This window comes from Lithobates pipiens, unplaced genomic scaffold (genome assembly GCF_037356315.1).
Source record: "Lithobates pipiens isolate NorthernLeopardFrog02 unplaced genomic scaffold, aLitPip1_a1.2 Scaffold_134, whole genome shotgun sequence".
In the NCBI taxonomy this organism is placed as follows: Eukaryota; Metazoa; Chordata; class Amphibia; order Anura; family Ranidae; genus Lithobates; species Lithobates pipiens.
In genome coordinates, this window is record NW_027507723.1 from 68,382 (window position 1) to 88,275 (window position 19,894).

The following is a 19,894-nucleotide window of genomic DNA, read 5'->3' on the forward strand; positions in this document are numbered from 1 at the left end:
ATGGGCTTCGCTCAGACACATCCCTATGGGCCCCTCTCAGACTCATCCCTATGGGCTCCGCTTAGACTCATCACTATGGGCTCGTCTCAGACTCATCACAGACTCATCACTATGGACCCCGCTCAGGCTGATCATTATGGGCTCCGCTCAGACTCATCGCTATGGGCTCCGCTCAGACTCATTGCTATGGACTCCGCTCAGACTCATGGGCTCCGCTCAGACTCATCGCCATGGGCTCCGCTCAGACTCATCGCCATGGGCTCCGCTCAGACTCATCGCCATGGGCTCCGCTCAGACTCATCGCCATGGGCTCTGCTCAGACTCATCGATACAGGCTCCGCTCAGACTCATCGCTACGTGCTCCGCTCAGACTCATAGCTATGGACTCCGCTCAGACTCATAGCTATGGGCTCCGCTCAGACTCATCGCTACGGACTCTGCTCAGACTCATAGCTATGGGCTCCACTCAGACTCATCGATACAGGCTCCGCTCAGACTCATCGCTACGGGCTCCGCTCATACTCTTAGCTACGGGCTCCGCTCAGACTCATAGCTATGGGCTCCGCTCAGACTCATCGCCATGGGCTCCGCTCAGACTCATCGCCATGGGCTCCGCTCAGACTCATCGCCATGGGCTCTGCTCAGACTCATCGATACAGGCTCCGCTCAGACTCATCGCTACGTGCTCCGCTCAGACTCATAGCTATGGACTCCGCTCAGACTCATAGCTATGGACTCCGCTCAGACTCATCGCTACGGACTCTGCTCAGACTCATAGCTATGGGCTCCACTCAGACTCATCGATACAGGCTCCGCTCAGACTCATCGCTACGGGCTCCGCTCATACTCTTAGCTACGGGCTCCGCTCAGACTCATAGCTATGGGCTCCGCTCAGACTCATAGCTATGGGCTCCGCTCAGACTCATCGCTATGGGCTCCGCTCAGACTCATCGCTATGGGCTCCGCTCAGACTCATCGCTATGGGCTCCGCTCAGACTCATCGGTATGGGCTCCGCTCAGACTCATCGCTATGGGCTCCGCTCAGACTCATCGCTATGGGCTCCTCTCAGACTCATCGATATGGGCTCCTCTCAGACTCATCGATATGGGCTCCGCTCACACTCATCGCTATGGGCTCCTCTCAGACTCATCGATATGGACTCCGCTCAGACTCATCGCTATGGACTCCGCTCAGACTCATCGCTACGGACTCCGCTCAGACTCATCGATACGGGCTCCGCTCAGACTCATCGATACGGGCTCTGCTCACACTCCTCGATATGGGCTCCTCTCAGACTCATCGATACGGGCTCTGCTCACACTCATCGATATGGGCTCCTCTCAGACTCATCGCTATGGGCTCTGCTCAGACTCATTGATACGGGCTCCGCTCAGACTCATCGATACGGGCTCCGCTCAGACTCATCGATACGGGCTCTGCTCACACTCCTCGATATGGGCTCCTCTCAGACTCATCGATACAGGCTCTGCTCACACTCCTCGATATGGGCTCCTCTCAGACTCATCGCTATGGGCTCCGCTCAGACTCATCGATACGGGCTCTGCTCACACTCATCGATATGGGCTCCTCTCAGACTCATCGCTATGGGCTCTGCTCAGACTCATCGATACAGGCTCTGCTCACACTCCTCGATATGGGCTCCTCTCAGACTCATCGCTATGGGCTCCGCTCAGACTCATCGATACGGGCTCTGCTCACACTCATCGATATGGGCTCCTCTCAGACTCATCGCTATGGGCTCTGCTCAGACTCATTGATACGGGCTCCGCTCAGACTCATCGATACGGGCTCCGCTCAGACTCATCGATACGGGCTCTGCTTACACTCATTGATATGGGCTCCTCTCAGACTCATCGATATGGGCTCCGCTCACACTCATCGCTATGGGCTCCACTCACACTCATCGCTATGGGCTCCACTCAGACTCATCGATATGGGCTCCGCTCAGACTCATCGATATGGACTCTGTGGTTTCAGCCCAGTACTGTGAAGAAACCACAAATCCATTACTGCTGGCGATCCTCCAGATGGCGACTTTGTCTGCAGGAAAATGATCCATTCTGTATGACTATTTCTAACTTCTCTAAACAACTCCACATTTGTTCTGCGGGGACAGGCTGCGATGTGATGCAAGCTCCTCTCTCACTTTGGGTCCTCTGATCAGTCTGCTCCACACATGGTTAATGTTTAGCCCAACCTCCAGGGCTCTCTTCTCCATCCCAGAAGCTGAACCTATGTACCAGCTCCAGTCTGCCCAGAGCACTCTTCTAAGTAGGAGACTCCTCTGCGAGCCAGAAGACGGAGCTGAGCCTAGAAGACCAAGCTGTGCCTAGAAGACCGAGCTGTGCCTAGAAGACCGAGCTGTGCCTAGAAGACCGAGCTGTGCCTAGGCACTCACCCGGACAGTCTGCTGGGACATGCTGGGATCTTCTCCAACAAGACTGAGCTGAAGAGGAGCAGAGGAGGGGGAAACCCATCGCAGGGGACACAGGTAACAAAACGCTTTACTACAATATTATACTCTATAAAAAAAGAAAACGCTATACTATACCAGACCCTATATAATATACTACAATAAACTATAATATACTCTATAAAATATACTACAATACGCTATACAATATAAAAAATACTACAATATACTATAATATACTAAATAATACCCTGCAATACCCAAAATATTATACTACACTATACTACAATACAAAACACTCTATACTATACAATATACTATACACCATTCTATACTACACAATGCAATACATACACCAAACAATACTCTGTGCTATAAAGTATTATATACTCTACACTACACACTATATATAGTACCCTCCACATCCCACCATCCGGGGACGGAGTGTTCGTTCTGAAACATTCAGGGACAACAATAGTTTCCACGGCAGAGTGCAGATCGGGAGAGGAGGATCACTTTGTACTCCTCACTTCCCCATCGATCCTTTTTTCCTCTCCTGCTCCAGCGCAGTATAGAAGAGTATAGGTCATGAGAGTATATAAATGTATTGATCAGGAGAGTATAGAAGATCATAGATCAGGAGAGTATATATAAGTATTGATCAGGGGAGTATGGAAGAGTATAGATCAGGAGAACGTAGAAGAGTGTACCTGAGTATTGATCAGGAGAGTATAAAAAGAGTATTGGTTAGGAGAGTGTAGAAGATTGTAGATGAGTATTGATTAAGAGAGTATAGAAGCATATAGATCAGGAAAGTATAGAAGAGTATAGGTCAGGAAAGTGTAGAAGAGTATTGATTAGGAGACTATAGACGAGCATTGATCAGGAGAGTATAGAAGAGTGTACCTGAGTATTGATCAGCAGAGTATTGATTAGGAGAGTGTAGATGAGTAATGATCAGTAGAGTATAAAAAAAAGACTGTAGGCCAGGATAGTATAGAAAAGCATTGATCAGGAGAATAGAAGAGTATAGATCAGGAGAGTATTGATCAGGAGAGTATAGAAGAGTATTGATTAGGAGAGTATAGAAGAGTGTACCTGAGTATTGATCAGGAGAGTATAGAAGAGTATAGATTAGGAGAGTATAGAAGAGTGTACCTGAGGATTGATCAGGAGAGTATAAAAAGAGAATTGATTAGGAGAGTATAGAAGAGTGTACCTGAGGATTGATCAGGAGAGTATAGAAAAGTATTGATTAGGAGAGTATATAAGAGTATATAGATCTGGAGAGTACAGAAGTGTATTGATCAGAAGAGTGTAGATTAGGAAAGTATAGTAAAGTATAGATTAGGAGGGTATAGAAGAGTATAGGTCAGGAGAGTGTTATCTCTGTCCTGTACTTTTCTTTCCACCCTCATCCCTCTCCTCATCCAGCAGAGTAGTGAGGAGAATATCTGATCCTGAACACTCTCTAATCCGACATCTGACAACAATCCAATAATCACAAGTGTCCCCCTGCATGACATTATTCATCCAATTCTGAACGCCCAGACAGGATGACAAGTGTGATCCCGCACTCTCTCCTCTGTGACCCTGCACTCTCTCCTCTGAGATCCCGCACTCTCTCCTCTGAGATCCCGCACTCTCTCCTCTGAGATCCCGCACTCTCTCCTCTGTGACCCTGCACTCTCTCCTCTGAGATCCCGCACTATCTCCTCTGAGATCCCGCACTCTCTCCCCTGAGATCCCACACTCTCTCCCCTCTAATCATGCACTCTCTCTCCTTTGGGATCCTGCACTCTCTCTCCTCTGAGATCCCGCACTCTCTCCTCTGAGATCCCGCACTCTCTCCTCTGAGATCCCGCACTCTCTCCTCTGAGATCCCACACTCTCTCCCCTCTAATCATGCACTCTCTCTCCTTTGGGATCCTGCACTCTCTCCTCTGTGACCCTGCACTCTCTCCTCTGAGATCCCGCACTATCTCCTCTGAGATCCCGCACTCTCTCCCCTGAGATCCCACACTCTCTCCCCTCTAATCATGCACTCTCTCTCCTTTGGGATCCTGCACTCTCTCCTCTGTGATCCTGCACTCTCTCCTCTGTGATCCTGCACTCTCTCATCTGTGATCCTGCACTCTCTCATCTGTGATCCTGCACTCTCTCATCTGTGATCCTACACTCTCTCTCCTCTGATCCTGCACTCACTCTCCTCTGTGATCCTGCACTCTCTCCTCTTTGATCCTACACTCTCTCCTCTGTGACCCCGCACTCTCTCCTCTGAGATCCCGCACTCTCTCCTCTGAGATCCCGCACTCTCTCCTCTGAGATCCCGCACTCTCTCCCCTGAGATCCCACACTCTCTCCCCTCTAATCATGCACTCTCTCTCCTTTGGGATCCTGCACTCTCTCCTCTGTGACCCTGCACTCTCTCCTCTGAGATCCTGCACTCTCTCCTCTGAGATCCCGCACTCTCTCCTCTGAGATCCCGCACTCTCTCCCCTCTAATCATGCACTCTCTCTCCTTTGGGATCCTGCACTCTGTCCTCTGTGATCCTGCACTCTCTCCCCTCTGATCATGCACTCTCTCTCCTTTGGGATCCTGCACTCTCTCCTCTGTGACCCTGCACTCTCTCCTCTGAGATCCCGCACTCTCTCCTCTGAGATCCCGCACTCTCTCCTCTGAGATCCCGCACTATCTCCTCTGAGATCCCGCACTCTCTCCCCTGAGATCCCGCACTCTCTCCCCTGAGATCCCACACTCTCTCCCCTCTAATCATGCACTCTCTCTCCTTTGGGATCCTGCACTCTGTACTCTGTGATCCTGCACTCTCTCCCCTCTGATCATGCACTCTCTCTCCTTTGGGATCCTGCACTCTCTCTCCTCTGATCATGCACTCTCTCTCCTTTGGGATCCTGCACTCTCTCCTCTGTGACCCTGCACTCTCTCTCCTCTGTGATCCTACACTCTCTCCTCTGTGACCCTGCACTCTCTCCTCTGAGATCCCGCACTCTCTCCTCTGAGATCCCGCACTCTCTCCTCTGAGATCCCGCACTCTCTCCCCTGAGATCCCACACTCTCTCCCCTCTAATCATGCACTCTCTCTCCTTTGGGATCCTGCACTCTCTCCTCTGTGATCCTACACTCTCTCCTCTGTGATCCTGCACTCTCTCATCTGTGATCCTGCACTCTCTCATCTGTGATCCTACACTCTCTCTCCTCTGATCCTGCACTCACTCTCCTCTGTGATCCTGCACTCTCTCCCCTCTGGGATCCTGCATTCTCTCTGCTCTGTGATCCTACACTCTCTCCTCTAGGATCCTGCACTCTCTCCCCTCTGATCCTGCACTCTCTCTCCTCTGTGATCCTACATTCTCTCCTCTGTGACCCTGCACTCTCTCTCCTCTGGGTCCTGCATTCTCTCTGCTCTGTGATCCTACACTCTCTCCTCTGTGATCCTGCACTCTCTCCTCTGTGATCCTGCACTCTCTCTCCTCTGGGATCCTGCATTCTCTCTGCTCTGTGATCCTACACTCTCTCCTCTGGGATCCTGCACTCTCTCCCCTCTGATCCTGCACTCTCTCTCCTCTGTGATCCTACATTCTCTCCTCTGTGACCCTGCACTCTCTCTCCTCTGGGATCCTGCATTCTCTCTGCTCTGTGATCCTACACTCTCTCCTCTGTGATCCTGCACTCTCTTCTCTGTGATCCTGCACTCTCTCCCCTCTGATCCTACACTCTCTCCTCTGTGATCCTACACTCTCTCCCCTCTGATCCTGCACTCTCTCTCCTCTGTGATCCTAAATTCTCTCCTCTGTGATCCTACATTCTCTCCTCTGTGACCCTGCACTCTCTCTCCTCTGGGATCCTGCACTCTCTCCCCTCTGATCCTGCACTCTCTCTCCTCTGTGATCCTACATTCTCTCCTCTGTGATCCTACATTCTCTCCTCTGTGATCCTGCACTCTCTCCCCTCTGATCCTGCACTCTCTCTCCTTTGGGATCCTACACTCTCTCCTCTGTGATCCTGCACTCTCTTCTCTGTGATCCTGCACTCTCTCTCCTCTGATCCTACACTCTCTCCTCTGTGATCCTACACTCTCTCCCCTCTGATCCTGCACTCTCTCTCCTCTGTGATCCTAAATTCTCTCCTCTGTGATCCTACATTCTCTCCTCTGTGACCCTGCACTCTCTCTCCTCTGGGATCCTGCACTCTCTCCCCTCTGATCCTGCACTCTCTCTCCTCTGTGATCCTACATTCTCTCCTCTGTGATCCTACATTCTCTCCTCTGTGATCCTGCACTCTCTCCCCTCTGATCCTGCACTCTCTCTCCTTTGGGATCCTACACTCTCTCCTCTGTGATCCTGCACTCTCTCCCCTCTGATCCTGCACTCTGTCCCCTCTGATCCTGCACTCTCTCTCTCCTCTGTGATCCTGCACTCTCTCCCCTCTGATCCTGCACTCTGTCCCCTCTGATCCTGCACTCTGTCCCCTCTGATCCTGCCCTCTCTCTCCTCTGTGATCCTGCACTCTCTCCTCTGTGATCCTGCACTCTCTCCCCTCTGATCATGCACTCTCTCTCTTTTGGGATCCTACACTCTCTCCTCTGTGATCCTGCACTCTCCCGACTGTGATCCTGCACTCTCTCCCCTCTGATCCTGCACTCTCTCTCCTTTGGGATCCTACACTCTCTCCTCTGTGATCCTGCACTCTCTCCCCTCTGATCCTGCACTCTCTCCCCTCTGATCCTGCACATTCTCTCCTTTGGGATCCTGCACTCTCTCCTCTGTGATCCTGCACTCTCTCCCCTCTGATCCTGCACTCTCTCTCCTTTGGGATCCTACACTCTCTCCTCTGTGATCCTGCACTCTCTCCCCTCTGATCCTGCACTCTCTCCTCTGTGGTCCTGCACTCTCTCCTCTGTGATCCTGCACTCTCTCCCCTCTGATCCTGCACTCTCTCTCCTTTGGGATCCTACACTCTCTCCTCTGCGATCCTGCACTCTCCCCCCCCTTGTGATCCTGTATTCTCTCTCCTCTGTGATCCTGCACTCTCTCCCCTCTGATCCTGCACTCTCTCCTCTGGGATCCTGCACTCTGTCCCCTCTGATCCTGCACTCTCTCTCCTCTGGGATCCTGCACTCTCTCCTCTGTGATCCTGCACTCTCTCCCCTCTGATCCTGCACTCTGTCCCCTCTGATCCTGCACTCTCTCTCCTCTGGGATCCTGCACTCTCTCCCCTCTGATCCTGCACTCTCTCTCCTCTGTGATCCTGCACTCTCTCTCCTCTGTGATCCTGCACTCTCTCCCCTCTGATCCTGCACTCTGTCCCCTCTGATCCTGCCCTCTCTCTCCTCTGAGATCCTGCACTCTGTCCCCTCTGATCCTGCACTCTCTACCCTCTGTGATCCTGCCCTCTCTCTCCTCTGTGATCCTGCCCCCTCTCTCCTCTGTGATCCTGCCCTCTCTCTCCTCTGTGATCCTGCACTCTCTCTCCTCTGTGATCCTGCCCTCTCTCTCCTCTGTGATCCCGCACTCTCTCTCCCCTCTGATCCTGCACTCTCTCTCCTCTGTGATCCTGCACTCTCTCCTCTGTGATCCTGCACTCTGTCCCCTCTGATCCTGCACTTTCTCTCCTCTGTGATCCTGCACTCTCTCCCCTCTGATCCTGCACTCTGTCCCCTCTGATCCTGCCCTCTCTCTCCTCTGTGATCCTGCACTCTCTCCTCTGTGATCCTGCACTTTCTCCCCTCTGATCCTGCACTCTCTCTCTTTTGGGATCCTACACTCTCTCCTCTGTGATCCTGCACTCTCCCGACTCTGTGATCCTGCACTCTCTCCCCTCTGATCCTGCACTCTCTCTCCTTTGGGATCCTACACTCTCTCCTCTGTGATCCTGCACTCTCTCTCCTTTGGGATCCTGCACTCTCTCCTCTGTGATCCTGCACTCTCTCCCCTCTGATCCTGCACTCTCTCTCCTTTGGGATCCTACACTCTCTCCTCTGTGATCCTGCACTCTCTCCCCTCTGATCCTGCACATTCTCTCCTTTGGGATCCTGCACTCTCTCCTCTGTGATCCTGCACTCTCTCCCCTCTGATCCTGCACTCTCTCCTCTGTGGTCCTGCACTCTCTCCTCTGTGGTCCTGCACTCTCTCCCCTCTGATCCTGCACTCTCTCTCCTTTGGGATCCTACACTCTCTCCTCTGCGATCCTGCACTCTCCCCCCCCCCCCCTTGTGATCCTGTATTCTCTCTCCTCTGTGATCCTGCACTCTCTCCCCTCTGATCCTGCACTCTCTCCTCTGGGATCCTGCACTCTGTCCCCTCTGATCCTGCACTCTCTCTCCTCTGGGATCCTGCACTCTCTCCCCTCTGATCCTGCACTCTGTCCCCTCTGATCCTGCACTCTCTCTCCTCTGGGATCCTGCACTCTCTCCCCTCTGATCCTGCACTCTGTCCCCTCTGATCCTGCCCTCTCTCTCCTCTGTGATCCTGCACTCTGTCCCCTCTGATCCTGCACTCTCTACCCTCTGTGATCCTGCCCTCTCTCTCCTCTGTGATCCTGCCCCCTCTCTCCTCTGTGATCCTGCCCTCTCTCTCCTCTGTGATCCTGCACTCTCTCTCCTCTGTGATCCTGCCCTCTCTCTCCTCTGTGATCCTGCCCCCTCTCTCCTCTGTGATCCTGCACTCCCTCTCCTCTGTGATCCTGCCCTCTCTCTCCTCTGTGATCCTGCCCTCTCTCTCCTCTGTGATCCTGTCCCCTCTCTCCTCTGTGATCCTGCACTCCCTCTCCTCTGTGATCCTGCCCTCTCTCTCCTCTGGGATCCTGCCCTCTCTCTCCTCTGTGATCCTGCCCCCTCTCTCCTCTGTGATCCTGCCCTCTCTCTCCTCTGTGATCCCGCACTCTCTCTCCTCTGTGATCCCGCACTCTCTCTCCTCTGTGATCCTGCACTCTCTCTCCTCTGTGATCCTGCACTCTCTCTCCTCTGTGATCCTGCCCTCTCTCTCCTCTGTGATCCTGCCCCCTCTCTCCTCTGCGATCCTGCACTCCCTCTCCTCTGTGATCCTGCCCTCTCTCTCCTCTGGGATCCTGCACTCTCTCCTCGCTGACCTCTCAGTCATATTTTGCATTGTCTGCACTTCTTTATGCTGGTTCTTATCTTCCTTTGTTATCGGTCACCTCCTCTACCTTATCCTGCAGAACAGATTCCACCCTCCCCGTTCCACACCATCTCCCTCATTCCAGACTTCCTAACTGGGTTCTGCTCCTGCTGTAAGTCACTTTCTAATCACTTCCAGTATGTAAATATTTATATACAAAGCAGGCAGCTCATTAATTATTGACACAGCTACCCTGTGCCCCGGTCCTAACATTCTAGAAGCTTCTATCCTTCTCCCATGACGGATACAGTGTCTGAGAAGTCTCATTTGGTGTATTATCCAGACACAAAAACTGAGATCACGAGGCAGCCCAGATCAGCGCTTATATCAACTCTTCCAAGGCCTTCTCCTTCACAGATAACCCGGCCACACAACTGATAATAAATACAGGAGACAATACACTCCAAAATAATACCCCCAACCCCACTTTCCCTTGGATACCCTAGATAGAGCAGGGTTTCTCAACCAGGGTTCCTTGGGTTCCTCTAGAGGTTGGTAGGGGTTCCCTGAGCAATGGTCAATTTCTGCCTCTCAGGTAAGTTCTCAAGGACACCATTGATCTTTTTAGTTATCTGTAAGGTGGTAATTCATCCCAGCAACCACAAGTGTACGCCCTTGTACACACTGTCAGACATTCCGATGGAAAATGTCCGATAGGACCGCGTTGTCGGATAATCCGACTGTGTGTGGGTTCCATCAGACTGCTTCCGTCTGAATATCCGACGGACAAAGTTTTAGAGCTGGGCTATAAAACTTTCCGACAACATGATCCGATCGGACTTTGTCCGACTGTGTGTAGAGAATTCCGATCGGACAAAGTGCCACGCATGCTCAGATCAAATTCTTAGACCAAAGCTATTGGCTACTAGCCTGAGCGTAGTCCCATCGTAACGAAATTACGTCATCACGTTACGTACGATCGGATTTTCCAAAAACTTTGTCCGTGTGTATGCAACACAAGTTTCGGACAAAATCCGACGGATTTTGTTGTCGGAATGTCCGACCCGTGTGTACAAGGGCTTTGAAGCATTCTTCTCATTGACCATCACACTAATGTATGATGAGTTGTAGATTTTTAATTTTTAGCACAGGGTTCCCCAAGACCGGAGAATTATTCCCAGGGTTCCTCTGTGTTGAAAAGGTTGAGAAAGGCTGCCCAAGAGCAGACACTCTCAACCAGCATTCCATGGAACCTTCCTTCACAGCTTCCTTGAGCTGTGGTGGATTGACCTTTCATCTGGTGGTGCCGATTCCCAGGTTAATCACCACTTGGCAGAGCCATGACACCAATGATCTTTTAAGTGGCATTCGAGCTATCACTGTAAGGACAGCATACGACTCCCAATGAACTAATCATGGCAAGAGTGTTCCCTGAGACCAGAAAATGAACAGGGTTCTTCTGGGGGGGGTAAAGGTTTAGATAGTCAGATAGGTCGCCCAAGAGCCCACATTCCAAATATTAGAGCCATATAAGATATACAACCGAGGCCCGGGATGACCAGAGTCAAGTTGTCATTGCAGTTTCATAAGGTCCATTACAAGGCTATGTGTAGAGTCCACCACCTTAGTGTGCACCACCCACCATCAGTGTGTTCACCCCCAGGAAGATGAGACTGGGCCTCATACTATTTCCAAAAAAAAACACAAGTCTATCAAGTCCAACCTATGTGTGAGATTATATGTCAGTATTACATTGTATATCCCTGTATGTTGTGCTTATTTAATAGTTTTTTTAAATTATCGATGCCCCCCGCTAAGACCACCGCCTGTGGAAGGGAATTTCCACATCCTAACTGCTCTTACAGTAAAGAGCCCTCTACGCAGTTTAAGGATAAACCTCTTTTCTTCTAATTTTAGTGAATGGTCGCGTGTCTTATTAAATTCCCTTTCACTGAAAAATGTCATCAATACGGTATTTATATAATGAAATCATATCCCCTCTCAGGCGTCTCTTCTCCAGAGAGAATAAGTTCAGAGCTCACAACCTTTCCTCATATCTAATATCCTCCAGACCCTTTATCAGCTTTGTTGCCCTTCTTTGTAGTCGCTCCATTTCCAGCACATCCTTCCTGAGGACTGGTGCCCAGAACTGGACAGTATACTCCAGGTGCGGCCGGACCAGAGTCTTGTAGAGTGGCAGAAGGAGATGTCATAATGAGGAGAAGAGCAGTGTGGGGATAGGTTGTCATACTGAGAAGAGCTGAGTGCGGAGAGGTTGCCATACTGAGGAGAAGAGCTGAGTGGGGAGAAGTTGCCATACTGAGGAGAAGAGCTGAGTGGGGAGAGATTGTCACACTGAGGAGAAGAGCTGAGTGGGGAGAGGTTGCCATACTGAGGAGAAGAGCTGAGTGGGGAGAGGTTGCCATACTGAGAAGAGTGGAGTGGGGTAAGGTTGCCATACTAAGGAGAAGAGCTGAGTGGGGAGAGGTTGCCATACTGAGAAGAGCTGAGTGGGGAGAGATTGTCATACTGAGAAGAGCGGAGTGGGGAGAATACAGTATGGGGTACCATACTATGGAGGAGAGCAGAGTAGGTGTTATACTGAGGAGAAGAGCGGAGTGGGGAGAGGTTGCCATACCGAGGAGAAGAGCGGAGTGGGGAGAGGTTCCCATACCGAGGAGAAGAGCTATGTGGGGAAAGGTTGCCATACTGAGGAGAAGAGCTGAGTGGGGAGAGATTGTCATACTGAGGAGAAGAGCTGAGTGGGGAGAGATTGTCATACTGAGGAGAAGAGCGGAGTGGGGAGAGATTGTCATACTGAGGAGAAGAGCGGAGTGGGGAGAGGTTCCCATACCGAGGAGAAGAGCTATGTGGGGAAAGGTTGCCATACTGAGGAGAAGAGCTGAGTAGGGAGAGGTTGCCATACTGAGGAGAAGAGCAGAGTGTGGAGAGGTTGCCATACTGAGAAGAGTGGAGTGGGGTAAGGTTGCCATAGTGAGGAGGAGAGTGGAGTGTGATGAGGTTCCCATACCGAGGGGAATACCGCGGAGTGGGGAGAGGTTCCCATACCGAGGAGAATACAGAAGGGGGTACCATACTATGGAGGAGAGCAGAGTAGGTGTCATACTGAGGAGGAGAGGGGGCTACATACCAAGGTAGAGAGTTGAGTGGGGGGGGGGGGGGGGTGCTATACTTAGGAGTATAGAGAGTGTTGCAGTGAGAAGAGAGGTGATGCCACATTCATGTATTTACTTGGGTGGTTGGGAGGTTAGATACACTTTAAATCTACACATGCAATACATTGGTCGGTTGGGTTTTGGGTAGGGTTATAATGAAATCAGGAATGCCTCTTCTATTAGGATTACAACACATAGGACTGGAGTTGATACTTTAAATGGAGAATTTCAGGAAATGCAAAAAGGAAAATAATTGCAATCCACATGTGGATACGGAGGAGATACATTGACTCCCCTTCCGTTGGTTTAATCTTCAGATCTTTCCCTCGTCTCCATTTCCGGCACACTTAATGAGTATTTAGGTCGTATCACCAACCTGGAACATTCAATAAAATGTCTCTCTGCTGGCAATCGCCTTTGTTTTGTGGTAGAGGAGATCACGTGTCTCGCTTTATGGGTTCTCTACCTAATATAGACCTCCCGCCCTGGTATAGGTGAGCACTATGTTGACTTTCCCTCCTCCCAGTCATTAGGTAGGGGCTTTCTACACTTAGTGACAACTTTCTCTCGTTTCTTCATTGGGAGGTCTTGCTTCCCCTCCGGTACATTGGAGAGAACGCCGACCTCTCTATATTGGGATAACTCGCCTTCACCACATGGCAATGTGTTTTCAATATCGGGGGGGGGGGGGGGGTTTATTGTTGAAAAGAGATGAAACACGAATGGAATGTGTTTATTGGGATGGAAATCCATTCCACCTCGTCAGCTATCTGCAGACTGAACCAACAGGAAAAGGTTGGCGTTGTACTTTCTCTGCCTTTTTACCCTTCAGGAACCCTTGGCATGACATTCTGATCTATAGCCCGCGGTTCCTTGTTGTTGTTTGTAGCGTTGGTGCGCTGTGCTCAGCGGCAGCCCTAGCCCTCCATTGGTGGGGAGTGGAAACCTCGACTTATATTTTGGAGGGTGAATGTGATTCTTAGCAGCGTGCCGGCATGTCATGATGTTAATGTTAAACCTCCAATAATGTTAATGTTAAACCTCTAATAACATTAAGCTCTCGCCCGCCATTCTTGACATGCCATTCAGCAGAGAGAGGTCACCGGCTTTCTAAGCACTTCGTGTTGTGTTATATGAAGCTGAAATGCATTCTAGGACAGTGCTTCTCAAACTCCGGTGCTGTCGGCGTTCCCCTGGGGGGGCTGCGAGCAGGGGGCCCGGTCTGCTCTAGATCAGTGTCATGAGTTGTCAAGATATGGGCAGGCCGGCCACCAGCACCATACCAATCACTGGCTCTATGATGGAGCTACAGTGTGATATTATTATTATTATTATACATGATTTATATAGCACCAACAGTTTACGCAGCGCTTTACAATGTAGAGGGGGGGACGGCACAATTACAATACAATACAGAAGAGACAGGAGGACCCGGCTCGTTGAGCTTACATTCTAAAGGGAGGGGGTGGTGGTACAAAAGGGAATTATTTGATGTGGGTGGCTCGGGGACAGTTGTTAGGTGGGCGTGGGATAGGCTTTCCTGAATAAGTGATTTTTCAGGGATCTCCAGGAGGTGGACAGGTTAGGGGCTGATCAGACATACCGGGGCAGGGAGTTCCAGAGGATGGGAGAGGCTCTAGAGAAGTCCTGAAGGTGGACAAGTTAGGGGCTGATCGGACATACTGGGTCAGAGAGTTCCAGAGGATGGGGAGGCTCTGAAGAATTCCTGAAGGTGGACAGGTTAGGGGCTGATCGGACATACAGGGGCAGGGAGTTCCAGAGGATGGGGAGGCTCTAGAGAAGTCCTGAAGGTGGACAAGTTAGGGGCTCATCGGACATACTGAGGCAGGGAGTTCCAGAGGATGGGAGAGGCTCTGAAAAAGCCTTGAAGGTGGACAGGTTAGGGGCTGATCGGACATACTGGGTCAGGGAGTTCCAGAGGATGGGGAGGCTCTGAAGAATTCCTGAAGGTGGACAGGTTAGGGGCTGATCGGATATACTGGGGCAGGGAGTTCCAGAGGATGGGGAGGCTCTGAAGAAGTCCTGAAGGTGGACAAGTTAGGGGCTGATCGGACATACAGGGGCAGGGAGTTCCAGAGGATGGGAAAGGTTTTGGAGAAGTCCTGAAGTTGGACAGGTTAGGAGCTGATTGGACATACCGGGACAGGGAGTTCCAGAGCATGGGAGAGGTTTTAGAGAAGTCTTGAAGGTGGACAGGTTAGGGGCTGATCGGATTTATGAAGTCCTGAAGGTGAGCATGGGAGGAGGTAACAAGGGAGCTAGAGAGCAGGAAGTCCTGGTAGGAGTGGAGGGGATGATTTGGGTGATATCTGCAGATGAGGTTGGTGATGTAGCTGGGGGCGATGTTGTGGATGGCCTTGTATGTGGTGGTTAGCATTTTGAATTTTATACGGTGGGGGGTGGGGAAGCCAATGAAGGGATTGTGAGAAAACTCTTAAACAAAGTCCAGACAAATGTGAAAAAACAAAGTGTAGCTGCGCATGCTTCCCACATCGCTTTTTATACTTCTACTACTCGTGATCACCGGTATATTTTTGTACTCATCTATTATGATGCATTGTCCTGTTTAAAATAGAAACCTCTCAGTTTTTGACCTGCACCATATGGCGCCTCTCCATTTTTTCTTATCCTTACCCCGGTTCCATTGAGCCTATCTGTATATACCATCAACCTCAAGACAGCTCCCCTATTGGGTGATGGGTCCATGCTTCATTGAGAGCCATTTGAATCCGGGAACTTTGGTTGGATCAACACCATTGAGACAGCTCCCCTATTGGGTGATGGGTCCATGCTTCATCGAGAGCCATTTGAATCCGGGAACTTTGGTTGGATCAACACCATTGAGACAGCTCCCCTATTGGGTGATGGGTCCATGCTTCATCGAGAGCCATTTGAATCTGGGAACTTTGGTTGGATCAACTTCATCAAGGACTGGAATTACCCTGTTTGGAGTGATTCTCTTCCTGCAAACCCCTAACCCTGAGGCATTTGGCCTACACAAGTCTGACTGACCCACTATCGCTGGTAGGTGGGTCCACCGCATCCGGTAAGAGTACCTATCTATATTCCTTTGATAGAGGATTCCTTTACTCTTACAGCTTCACAGCCAGTCACATATCGTTTGCACCACCCTTTATTCCATCGAGGATTCACAAGTTATGTACTAGATGGACACTTTTTTTTAGTGCTTTTCTTTTATGTTTATTTGAAATTTCACAATTCCTTTTTTGTTCGCATCAGTAAAAATTGGACTTTTGCACGTTCACTAATCTTGTGTATATGTTTATACACATTTATCATTCCAGTTTATTGCTGTTATGTCATTTACTTAGCGCTCCACTTTGTTTTTTCACATTTGTCTGGACTTTGTTTAAATGTTAGCAGCTTTTTTTTGTTACATTTTGGTTAACGCAGTCATTTCTCCAATTTTTTAGACCATGGGATTGGCAGAGAGGGGCGGCAGTCACAGATTGGTTAGAGAGGTGTATTAGTCTAGCCGCAGCATTCTGACTGTCTATTGACTGAAGGGGGGTAGCTTGTGTAAGGGTCGGCCATTAAGGAGAGAGTTGCAGTAGTCAGGGCAGGAAATAATCGAGGAGTGAATAAGTTGCTTTGTGGTGCCATTAGTCAGGAAGGGGCGAATTCTGGAGATGTTGCGGAGGTGCTGGGGGGGGGGGGGGCTGTTTGATTGGGGGACTTCACAATGGGATGTATAGGGGTGACTCTGACATGAAGAAGGGTCTCCTGACATGGTGGGGGGCCTCTAAGGTGATAGGGTATAGGGGCCTCTGATATAATGGGGTAACTCTGATGTGAAGGGGGGTCTCCTGACATGATAGGGGACCTCTAAGGTGATGAGGGGAACTCTGACGCAAAAAGAGGGGGTCTCTTGACACGATGGGGAACCGTTAAGCGGATGGGGGGGTCTTTTATATGAATGGGGCCACTGATGTGATGGTGGAACTCTGATGTGAAGCAGGGTCTCCTATATTAAGGGGGGCCTCTAATATGAACAAGGGCCTTTGGTGTGATGGGGAAACACTGATGTGAAGGGGAGTCTCCTGACGCGATGGGGGACTTCTAATGTGATGGGGGGCTTCTGATATAATGGGGTGACTTTGATGTGAAGGGGAGTCTCCTGGGGGGATGGGGAGCCTCTTATATGAAGAGGGGCCTCTGATATGAAAGGGAGCCTCTGATGTGATGGGGGAGCCTCTGATGTGATGGGGGAACCTCTGATGTGATGGAGGAACCTCTGATGTAATGGAGGAACTTCTGATGCAGTGAAGGGACCTCTGATGCAGTAAAGGGACCTCTGATGTGATGGGGGAACCTCTGATGTAATGGAGGAACCTCTGATGCAGTGAAGGGACCTCTGATGTGATGGGGGAACCTCTGATGCAGTGAAGGGACCTCTGATGCAGTGAAGGGACCTCTGATGTGATGGGGGAACCTCTGATGCAGTGAAGGGACCTCTGATGCAGTGAAGGGACCTCTGATGTGATGGAGGAACCTCTGATGTAATGAAGGAACCTCTGATGCAGTGAAGGGACCTCTGATGTGATGGGAGGACCCTCTGATGTGCTGGGAGGAACCTCTGCAGTGATGGGGGAACCTCTGATGTGCTGGGAGGATTCTCTGATGTGTTGGGAGGACCACTTATGTGTTGGAGGAACCTCTGCTGTGATGGGGGAACCTCTGAGGTGATGGGCAAACCTCTGATGTAATGGGGGAATGTCTGATGTGATGGGAGGATCCTCTGATGTGATGGGAGGATCCTCTGATGTGTTGGGAGGACCACGTATGTGTTGGAGGAACCTCTGCTGTGATGGGAGAATCTCTGAGGTGATGGGGGAATCTCTGATGTAATGGGAGGATCCTCTGATGTGTTGGGAGGACCACTTATGTGTTGGAGGAACCTCTGCTGTGATGGGAGAATCTCTGAGGTGATGGGGGAATCTCTGATGTAATGGGAGGAACCTCTGATGTGATGGGAGGCCCTCTGATGTGAAGTAAATTTCCTCCAGGTGGTTGTTTCTATCGTCTCAGGCTCAGGTTTCCTATGAATAAGTAACATTCAATTTTTTTACATTGTAGACTGGGGGGGGGGGGGGGGCTCCAGATTTAGGTTGAGTAGTACTGTTCCAGGAGGGGATGTTTGGTGTATGTTTTTTTTTTAAACAAGAATAGTTGTCTCCTGTTCTTCTCATACTTCCATGAGAGAGATGAGCTGCTCCTCTCCTCCCATGCTGCCCACAATGGTGATCTCAGATGCTGGAACCACTGGGCTGATATCTATCCACCAGGTGGTACTCGGGTACGAAAACTGAATGCACTATTTGGCGGACACAAATTTGTTGCAGCGGTAGTCTGTGGTGGGGTTATGGAAGCCACCGTTGGGCAGATAGGAATACACAGATAAAGTAACCCCTGAGGATCTCTCACAGGATCCTAGGATTCCCTGCAACCCCCGGTTGGTAAAACTTGGTGTAGAATATGGTTTCAGTTAATCCCAGGTTACCATCCGAATATCAGAGGTGTCCCACTCAAAGTTTCATGAATGTCTGAAATCTTGCATCTCAGAATGGCACTTTAATATCAATTCTGTAAGGGTCAAATAAGGAGTATAAATGTACGGCTCACCACCGGATTCTACACACAGGATATTCAGATTGTCTGCAGAGTGTGGAGGACGGTCACTGCGCCAGCACTGGTGAGACGGGAAATAGACTAAAGTCAATGTTTAGATCTCAGATAGAAGAAACAACAAATGCATTCCATTCACATCCCAATCTTATTCATTTCCAGCACTGAAGACACATTGTCATATCCTGAGGAGAATTCTCCAAATATGTCCTAGCCATTCCATTCATGTGAGAGATGAGCCGCTCCTCCGCTCCCACAACGGTCCAGAGGTAGAGATAGTCAGCGCGGAAAACATATTCCAGAGGGTAGTATTGGGGGCATCAGTGGTAGGTTGACCAAAGCACATAAACCCAAGGTAAGTGTAGTATCAAGTCCTAGGTACAATCTCGGAACACCCAATAAGAGGATAATATGCGACCGGGCTAAACTACGTGGCATGTTCACCAATGCCAGGAGCCTGGCAAACAAGATGGGTGAACTAGAGATACTGTTGTGCGAGGAGAATTTGGATTTTGTGGGAATTTCAGAGACCTGGTTCAACAGCTCTCATGATTGGCTGTCAAAAATTCAAGGGTATACTCTTTATCGCAAGGATAGAGAGGGTAAAAAAAAAAAATAATAATAATCGGGAGGGGTATGCCTATATATCAAGAAAAATGTACAAGTGAATGTGAGAGATGACATCACTAAGGGTGCTAGGGAGGAGGTGGAATCCTTAAGGGTAGAGCTCCGAAGGGATGAAGCTAAGGGGGGAATATGACTGGGACTATGCTATAGGCCCCCTAACCTGAGGAAGGAGGGGGATGGGGATCACCTATCACAATTTGGATTATCAGCAAGGATGGGAAGTGTTATCATAATGGGGGATTTTAATTATCCAGACATAGACTGGGTGGAAGGAACCGTACATTCATCTAATGCTCGCCAGTTCCTAAATGTCTTGCAGGACAATTTTATGGGTCAGATGGTAGACGCACCAACTAGAAATAAAGCGTTACTGGATCTACTGATTACCAACAATACTGACCTTATCACGGATGTGGAAATACAGGGCATGCAAGGTAACAGCGATTACAGGCCAATTGGCTTCAGTATAAATCACACAAATAGGAAACATAAGGGGAATACAAAGACACTGAATTTCAAAACAGCCAACTTTCCAAAACTATGAACCTTACTAAAAGGCATAAATTAAAATCTTAGGAACAAAGAATGCAGAGGGGAGATGGGCTTGCTTTAAAGAGCATATTAAATAAGGGCATTAGCCAATGCAACCCATTTGGTAATAAATTTAAAAGAGCGAACAAAATTCCTGGAAGGCTTAACTCCAATGTAAAAATGCATATAAAAGCCAAGGAGAAGGCCTTCAAAAAATACAAGGTTGAGGGATCATCATCAGCATTCAGACTTTATAAAGAATGCAACAAGAAATGTAAGGGTGCAATAAGGACGGCTTGGATAGAACACGAAAGACACATAGCGGAGGAGAGCAAAAAAATCCCAAGAAATTCTTTAAGT

General features: G+C 49.8%; 1 protein-coding gene across 1 annotated transcript in view; it reads left to right on the plus strand.

Moving 5' to 3' along the window:
- Positions 1-1,809: 1,809 nt before the first annotated feature.
- Positions 1,810-19,894, plus strand: part of LOC143981292 (G-protein coupled receptor 4-like) — a 29,505-nt gene continuing 11,420 nt past the window's right edge. The window contains exon 1 of the mRNA XM_077479094.1: positions 1,810-2,513. The gene's annotated coding sequence lies outside the window, so the exon portion shown is untranslated. The remainder of the gene's footprint in view (positions 2,514-19,894) is intronic.